Source organism: Macaca thibetana, chromosome 15 (assembly GCF_024542745.1).
Source record: "Macaca thibetana thibetana isolate TM-01 chromosome 15, ASM2454274v1, whole genome shotgun sequence".
Lineage (NCBI taxonomy): Eukaryota > Metazoa > Chordata > Mammalia > Primates > Cercopithecidae > Macaca > Macaca thibetana.
The window spans coordinates 17,495,930-17,505,787 of NC_065592.1; positions in this window are offsets into that span (position 1 = coordinate 17,495,930).

A 9,858-nucleotide genomic window follows, 5' to 3' on the forward strand; every position below is an offset into this window, starting at 1 on the left:
GAGATGAGAAGAGAGACCAGCTGTTTCCATTGCAAATGTCAATATTTGAAAAGAAGTTGTTAATGGAAATTTCTGCAAGTATCATACTATGTTTAGTCTCTCATAGTAGAGATTTCAAAAGAATAAATGTATGTATCATAAATATGCTGAAAGCAGTCTGATGAAAGGTTTTTAAATTTCAGGTGTTAACTTGGTCAACTCTGTTAGGAGGTTATCTGTACTTAAGGTAAAATTTTTCTTTGGTTTACTGGTTAGTTATTTTGGTTTGCTAAAATTATGTCACTTATAATTTGGGTTTATATACAAGAGTGAAGAATGGAAATATTGAGGAGAGAGGTATGAACTATTTTCTTCTCAATTCCTATTTTATCAAATGCAAAATGTAATCCTAACCAGTTGATTTTCTATAATTTATATCTCAGTACTGGGGAGGAGTATCACATGAGGAAAGATTTTTCAAAGCATGTCAGCTGAGGCACAAGAATCGCTTGAACCCAGGAGGCAGAGGTTCCAGTGAGCCGAGATTGTGCCATTGCACTCCAACCTGGGCGACAGAGTGAAACACCATCTCAAACAAAAACAAAGCATGTCAAAAATCATTAGCACAAGTGGTATGAAACCAAGTATTCTGTAGCTCTGTCTCTTATTTATTAAGATATGCACAGTTTCCTGAATCAACAAATATATCTGTGATTCTTTTATACTACTATATAAAAGAATAGGAGTAATTCTTGCCTTATAAATTAAATGTTAAAGATTTCCTGTATGTAATCATTTGTTCCTAAAATATGATTTAGTCCCAGCATGTTTATCCTTGTTTTCTCTTTTTCTCTCCAGCTCTTATCTAGTCTGTCAACAAATCCTGTCAACTCTACCTTCCAAATGCGTCTTGAATCCAGCCATCTCACCACCTCCAACACCACCACCATTTTTGTTAAAGTCACTATCACATTTTTGTTAAAGCCACCATCATCTCTTCCCTGCATTACTACAATACCCTCCTAATTATCTGCCTGCCTTTGCTATTGATTCTTTAGGGTCCATTTTCCATACAGTAGCCAAAGCGATTTTTAAACAGTTATTTTAAGAATGTGATTCTCTTCTTGGTGGCTTTCCATCACCAAAATTCAAAGACCTGTAAGGCCCTAATGACATGTCCCTCACTACGTGTCTGACCGGATAGCCTGCTGTTCTCCCCTTGCTCACTGTGCTCCAGCCACACTGGCCTTCTTGCTATTCTTTGAATACAAGGGAGCTTCTACTTGAAGGCATTTACATTGGCTGTTGCCTTAGCTTAGAATGCTCTTTCTCCAGATAGCCGCAGAGCCCACTCCCTCACCTGACTCGTCTCTGCTCAAATGTTAATGATCAAGAGGCAGTCCTGGCCTCGCTTTTAAAATTACAACCCTGTCGCTCTTCAATCCTTTCCTCACCATTTTCTCAAAAGCACTTACCCCTAACCAACATTATATCTAAATTTTTTTGTCTCTTTTTATTGGAATGTAAGTTTCATGTAAGCAGGAACTCTATATCACTGCTATACCCTCAGCATTTAAAACAATGGCTGTACATCATACATGCTCAATAAATATTTGTTGAATGAACTACAAGAATTCTGGTATTTGAGAGCCAAAGGGCCTTAAAGAGACTATCTCATATAGCCCCCTCATTGTCCAGATGAGAAAAACGAGAACCCAGAGAGACAAAGCGATTTGGCCAGGGTCACATGGTTAATGGGGGAGCTTTAGGTAGAACCCAGGCCTGCAAACATCTAGTCCAGTGTTCAGCAAACGCCTGTGCCACCTCATTTTGTATGCCTACAATTTAAGAATGTTGTTTTGTTTTGTTTTGTTTTCATTTTCAAGTGGTTGAGAAAAAAAGTTACATGTCTATATACACACTATATTGTGACATGAAAATGGCATGAAATTCATATCTCAGTGTATGTAAAGTAACTATTAGAACACAGCCATGCCCAAGCATTTACATGTGACTGTTTTCCCTATATAATAGAAGAGTTGAATACTTACAATGAAGACTGTGGCCTACAAAACCTAAAATATATACTATCAGTCCCTTTACAGGAAAAATTTGCCGAGCCCTACTCTGAACCATATTCCATGACTGGAAATGTGTTTTCTAAACCACTGTAGAGTCAAAATTCTGGTATTAATGCAGAGAATAAAAGCAACAGATGTCAGAATGATGTGCACTGAATATTGTTTCTTAGTGTCTCTGACCCCTTTTGGGATAGAGAACTGGCTATGCCAGCCCTAGTGGCATCGCCGTACTGCTTAAGGCTATCAATGTGGGCTAAATCCTCTCATTGTCTCCGTGAGGAAACTAAGGCCGTAAGAACTTGGGCATCAGACTTGTAGCCCCAGCTATGTAAGCAGATTTGTCAGGATTCCCAGCTCAAGTAACAAAAACCCTACTCCAACTCCCTTACAATAGAACGTGTATTGGTTCATGTAACTGAAAAGTCCAGGTGTTCAATGATATGATTAGGAATCTGTCTATCTCTTGATTGTGTTTTCCTCTGGCTTAGTTTCATTCTGAAGCAGGCTCTTCTTTGTGGTCTCTGGAGAGGTCTTTTGAATCACCGGTTAAAAAGAAAAAAACAAAAACCCCAAAAAAACCGATCTGTCGAAATTTATCCCAGTACGCAGGTCTGTATCTTCTTTCCTCTGCATGCAGTCTTACTTGGCTAGGATTACTGATTATGCTGAATGACATTTAATTTTTACATACCCTGTGACTTATCTAAACTGGAAGTATAATTTTAAAATTTCACCTTAAAAAAAAAAAAATTATGTGTTCCTTTTCTGAAAACAGGTCTATCCCATTTGAGAAGCTTTCTGGTGAGTGACCTCATCAGAAGGAAGGTTACTCATTCCTGAAACAGACGGCATTTGCCATGGGTGAAGCATGGAGGGTATAAAGATGATGAGGCAGGAGCCCTGTGCACTGTGATGTGCCATGATAAAGGGAAGACTCAGCAGCTTCAAGACGCCAGAGGATGGGAACCAGGCTGGGAATGGGACACGGTGACATAGGTGATTTCCCCTGAGCTGAGTGGCCAGTGTTTAATAAGCTGCGTAAGGGGTTTAAGGGGAACGTTGAACAAAGAACAAAGCCCCGAAGTGAGAGAAATTGAGATATAATCTAAGTAAGGAGTTAAGATACTTCCAAATACCTAGACCAATAGGATAAGCCAGGTTTATGACGCCTTCTACAGATCAGTCCCACTAGGCATTCTCCTAACCAGACTAAACTGTGCACCCCAAACATGATGGACTCTCCTGGATTCCCCTGTCCTTGTACAAGATGTGCCTTCTGCCTGGGAAGTCCCTTCTGCCCACCCCCATCACTTGTCTAACAGATATTTTCCCACCCATGCTCATTCCTCTAAAGCAGTTAGTTGTCTTTCTGCGTCTTAACTACCTGGGTCTGTTTTCGCACTTATCACTACATATGATGCGCTTTATAATTTAAAAAACTATTCTTACTGAAAGTAAGATGAGTTTCAGGGGCAAATTACCTCCCAGAAAGCAAACAAGTCAACTGTCTTCTCATAGATGGGGTAAATTCCAGCTGCTGTAAAATCTCCACTTCCAAGGATTCAGCTGCTATCCCTATGCTGATATCTCTGAAATTCCTTTTCCTAGATCCAGGCTCTCTTCTGAGCTGCAGACCCATATGTCCTGTTCACTCCTGGGCCCCTCCACTTGAATATTCCCCGGGTACATTGACTCAAAACTGAGCTCATTGATCCTTCTTGCCCTTCCTCAATTCCTCCCGTGTTCCGTGTCATTGGGAAAAAGTAAATAAAAAATTAGAAACCTGAGAGTTATCTCGGACATTTTCCACTCCCCTACTCCCTATATTCAGTCTCCTCAATGTTATATAGCTGATGATATTATATATTATACATTTGTATGTATTTATACCATATATACTACATATATATGATTCTATATAACATCATGTATAACCTTAATATGTAAAGTTGACCAGACATGGTGGCTCATGCCTGTAATCCCAGCACTCTGGCCGAGGCAGGCGGGTCACTTGAGGCCAGGAGTTTGAGACCAGCCTGGCAAAATAGTAAAACCACATCTCTACTAAAAATACAAAAAAATTGGCGGCGGTGGCTCACACCTGTAATTCCAGCACTTTGGGAGGCCTAGACAGGCGGATCACCTGAGGTCAGGAGTTCAAGACCAACCTGACCAACATGGAGAAACCCCATCTCTACTAAAAATACAAAATTAGCCGGGTGTGGTGGTGCATGCCTGTAATCCCAGCTACTTGAGAGGCTGAGGCAGGAGAATCGCTTGAACTCAGGAAGCGGAGGTTGCGGTGAGCCAAGATCACGCCATTGCACTCCAACCTGGGCAACAAGAGCAAAACTCCATCTCAAAAAAAACAAAAACAAAAAATTAGCTGGACATGGAGGCACACACCAGTAATCCAGCTACTTGGGAGACTGAGGCACAAGAATCACTTGAACCCAGGCGGTAGAGGTCACAGTGAGCCAAGATGGTGCACTCCAACCTGGGCAACAGAATGAGACTCTGTCTCAAGAAAAAAAAAAAAAAAAAAAGGTAAAGTTGATTAGGAAACTGGATGTGTTGTAGATATATGCATATGATCATATATAACATAATAAAGTAAAATAATAAACTTTTAATTATATTATTTCTGTTCATCCTCCTTGTTCCTGCAGCTTCCTCATCCCTTGTCCCTTAGATTATTAGTTAATAAACCTTCAGTATTGCTGCAATCAATTAAGTACTTGCCCCTTCAAATCTATCTTGAAACCAACTACTTAAGTAATCTTTCCAAATCTCCAACTTCGCCATGTCATCTTCATGCTTACAAGCCTTTGGTGGCCCCTCATAGTTCCTATTTTGAAGTTGAAATTCCTTAGCATTCTATAGAAGACTATTTGTGAGGCTACTTGTAAGCTGTATCTACCCTCTGCTGTAAAAAGATTAATAGGGGAGATTTATTTTGAATAGTGTGGTCAGGGTAGAATTCTCTGAGGAGGGAATATCTAGCACCTTGAGGATCCCCACTTAGCTAGTGCCTTCTGTGTGCCCATTCCCTCAACTTCTTAGTGATAACAGTGATAACAATGATAACAATGGCTCTTGGTGGTGAAGAACTTAACTCGTTGATGCATCGTGGTCTCCCGGTATCGTCACAGCACTTGTCAATGGGTTATCTAATAATGCCCATTTTATGGTTGAGGAAACTAAGGCTCATAGAGTTTGTGACTTGCCTTCAGCCCCCCCACCAGTGTGTAATAGGGTCAGGTCATCAACGTAGGCCACCTGGCTCCAAGGCTGAAATCCTTAACCACTGCGCTGTGCAACTCCTGCACGATGCTGCTTCCTGTGTCACTGTAGGCTTATAGACTCCAGCTTCCAAGATGAATCTAAACTCCTCAACACTCAGCCCCCCACAATCTGGCTCCTGTCTACCTCCCCAGCCTCATCTCCCTTTGTTGCCCCAGCAAACACTAACTGGGCAGTCACTCTTCATTCTGGTCCAGCTCCCTTCTGTGCTTGCTTGTCCACACTTACTCATCCTTCAAGATTTATCTGAAACGTCACCTCCTTAGGAAGCCTTCCTGATCCACCACCCGTAAGCCAGGTTAAATGCCCCTCCTCCTTGCTTCTATAACACCCTCTGTAGCACCTGTCACATTGCACTGAGTTGCTGGCTTTCTTCTCTCTTAATAGACAGTGGGCTCCTCAAGGGCAGGGACAAGGACAGCTTCCTGTATTTCCTGGGCCTAGTGTGGAACCTGGTATGGAGTAAATGCTTCACAAATGTCTGCTTACCTGAACTTACTTAGTGAACGTCAGAGCTTCCTGGAAGGGGACTTCCAGTAATTATAATTGTTCACATTTGCAATATGTTTTCAGATATGCAATATTGCTTTGCAATATACTTTGAGGCTTTGATTTGTCCCCTGCCTTCATAAAGAATTTGATGTGGTACCTACTAGAATAACAACCAGATAATTCAGACAGTCCGTGCCATAATGATGGCTAATGTTTATTGATCGACTACTGTGTGCCAGGCATATATCTGAGTCCTGTTACATGGATCATTTGCGTAGTTTTCACAACCATAGGAGTGGAACTCGGTTACCCCCACTTTACAGATGAAGAAACTGAGGCTGATGAGTGACTGAAGAACTTGTCCAGGGTTACCCAAGTAATAAAGGGAAGTGCCAAGGTTGACATCAAAGCCATCTGGCCCCAGAGTTTGGTGCTTCTCAAAGCCCTTTCACAGTGATTATCTTATTGACTCCTCTGAGATTGATATTGTCCCCAGATATTGATATTGAGAAAAATGAGTTTCAGATAAGTGACTTTTCCAAGTTCACCCGACAGGAGGTGGCTGGGCTGTGATTGGTGGTCTGTCTTATGCTCAGGCTCTCTCTGTCACTTCCACATCACTGATTCACATGTGCATTTTGCAAACAAGGACACTGAGGCCAGGAGAGGTAAATTGCCGGCCTAGGATCGTACAGTTTTTACCCCATTCTGTGCTCTTTCCTCAAACAGGAAATACCTAGGAAGCTGATGGGGTGAGGGTAGGGTCCTAGGCTTGGAAGGGGACTGCTGCCCGTGTCTCTTCCCATTGTCCCCTTCCCATTTGTCACAATCTGAATGTTTAAATTTCGTATTTAGTATTTACTCTGAAATGGCTTTCATCTGATTTCCCCCTTGCTCACCAATTTAGCTGTCAAAGTAAATAAATGTGAAGCTGGGTCTCCAGCCTCCCCCAGATCACATTACCTTCCTAGAATTACTCCCCGGCAGGGTTGAACCATTGCTGGGGGCCTCCCACAGAATTATCCAGTTACTAATGAAGCCTCTTTCAAACTGAACCCTTGGGCCTAGACTCAAATGGGGGAAGATGCAAAATTCACCTCAGAGGACCAAATGACCACATCCTGTTTAGTGACTGGGAGAAGAACTGTGAAGTGAGAAGATGCCATTATTCATGTAGGGTGCTTAATGCAACTTCAGGGATGTATAAATGAATAAAGCTACAACACTTTTAAAAATATTAGATTTTGTTGTTGTTGTTGTTTGAGATTGAGTCTCACTCCATCACCAGGCTGGAGTGCAGTGGTGCAATCTCGGCTCACTGCAGCCTCTGCCTCCCGGATTCAAGCAATTCTCTTGCCTCAGCCCTCAGCCCTCAGCCTCCCGAGTAGCTGGGACTATAGGCGCCTGCCACCATGCTCGGCTAATTTTTGTATTTTTAGGAGAGATTGAGTTTCACTGTGTTGGCCAGGATGGGCTTGATCTCCCACCTCGGCCTCCCAAAGTGCTGGGATTACAGGCATGAGCCACCGCACCTAGCCAAAATATTAGTTTTTAATGTATAATTAGTTGTCACTTCAATTCTGAGAGATTAGTATCGTTATCCCCATTTTGCAGGTAAGAAACTGAGGCTCAGAGAAGCAAAGTGACTCAAAGTGACCCACAGTTTCTCATAGGAAGAAATCAAGTATCCTAATGGAATGTACTATGTTTGCTCATCCTAATTTTGCCAAGGTCACTCCTATCCGGACTCTTTTTCCTAATGGAGTCACGAGTCATTGGAAGAGAGATTCCTTTTCCAAAGTAATTTCACTTCTGTCCTCTTTGAAGTTAGGCAAGTTCTGGGCTCGAATAATGGTTCTGCATCTTCCTTAGGTAAGTTATTCAGGAGAAGATTTGATTTTTTTGGTTGATTCATCCCTGGCCTTCATAAATAATTTGATGTAGTACCTAGTAGAATAACAATCACAAGATTCAGCCAGTCCATGCCATAATGGTGGCTGTTTATTATTTGCTTACTATGTGCCTGGCATATTTCTGAGTCCTCTTACATGGATCATTTGTGTAATTTTCACAACCATAGGAGTTGAACTCTGTTATCCCCACTTTACAGATGAGGAAACTGAGGCTGATGAGTGACTAAAGAACTTGTCCAGCGTTACCCAAGTAATAAAGTAATAAAGGGAATAAAAAACAGATGCCAAGATTGGCATCAAGGCCATCTGTCCCCAGAGTCTTTGTGTTTCACTAATGACTTTACTGCCTTTTACTCCAGTTTTTATTATCTGAGCACTTAATCAGAATTCAGGATAGGTAAGAGTTTGGGTTCTAAAATCTGAGTGTCAGAGCTTCAAATGGGGCTCCTGTAAGCTTGTTTCCTCAACTATAAAAGAAAGATAATAATATGACCTCTTTGTAGGGTTGTTGCAAGGATTAAAGAGGATAATGCATGTAAAACAAAGGACTTAGCACATAAATGCTCAATAAATGTTAGTTATTATCATTCTAGGAACACATGCTTCACATTCCCCCTCATTAGAGTACAGCAGCTTGTTTGTCCAGCCTCTGAACCTTTGTGGTCCTCTCTCTACCTGAAATACTTTCTTCTCCATGAACCCATCCAAATTTCACCTGCCCTTTAGTTTTAGCTCAAGCCTCCTCCACTGCTCATGTCTAAGAAGTTTTGCAAAGCCAGTACAATCTACATGGCCTTCTTTCCTGGAGTCCTCACAAATCTAGCATATGTGCAGCATTCTGTAAGGTTTATTAACCTCTCAATTCCCCGAGTCACCCAGAGGGGAGGAAGAGAAGGAGATAAAGCAGGTCCTATTGTTATTTCCATTTTGCAGATGAGAAAACAGGCTGAGCCTATAAGTGGTGAGGCCAGGAGTCATATCCAGATCTTTTAACAGATAATGTGGAGTGTATGTGTGTGTGTGCAGAAAGTAAACATGGTCATGTCTGTAGCCTAGAAATCAAGAGTATGAGCTCTAATGTGAGATGGATCTGGTTTTAAGTCCTTAGTTCTGGCAATTAGCCACGTGCACCGTTTTGGATATATCACCTGAACTCTCTGAACCTCAGTCTCTTTATCAGTAAAACAAGCACCCTGAGAGATACTACCTCACGGGATTATTGTGAAAGGAAAATGAGATCATGATTGTAAAATGCCTAGTATCATGCCTGGCAGACATTAATAGCTGTAATAACTGAGAATAATCCCAGTAGAAGCTGAAATTATTATGTGCAAAGGAGATATTTGAGGGGGAGGGGTTGTTCTTCTGTGTTTATGTTTCAGAATGCATGTGTATGTGTGTACACATGTACATCTATGCATACACCTCACCTGCTTTCACAATGCAACTTGTTCTCTTCGTATAAAAGATTAGGGTTCCAGTGAGCCGAGATTGTGCCACTGCATCCAGCCTGGGCGACAGAGAGAGACTCCATCTTAAAAAAATAAATACAATTAAATTAAATAAAAGATTAGGGTTCAAAGGGAAACTCTTTTCACTCTGAATTTCTGTGTCTGTGAATTTCTGTGTCTGAGAGCAATGAATGCAGGGGGTGGGAAATGCCATTAGCTGAGGCTGGGGCTGTTTTTATGTACCTTGGCACCAGTAAAGAAACAGATATTTGTATCTCTGGGGAATATGGGTGTGGGTCTTTAGTATCGTGATGGTGTGCAGGCACCCTCTACCACCTGCATCTGTCAGAACCTGCCTGTGTATGTGCAAACTGAGACTGTAACTATTGGGAATCTATGGCTGCAGAAGTGTGTGTGCTGTGTCTGCCTATAAATGCCTATCAATGGTTGCCTCACCATCTGTAAGGATGTAAGTACATATTTGAGGGTGCCTGAATAGAGGACATAAGGTTATACATGGGTTTGGAGCTCTGTGAAAGTCTGTGCCCTCTTGAGTACGGCTGTGTGTACAAATGTAAGAACAATTGTGTGTGGGGGGTGTTTACATCTGTCAGTGAGGGCAATTATGGAGGTGATGAC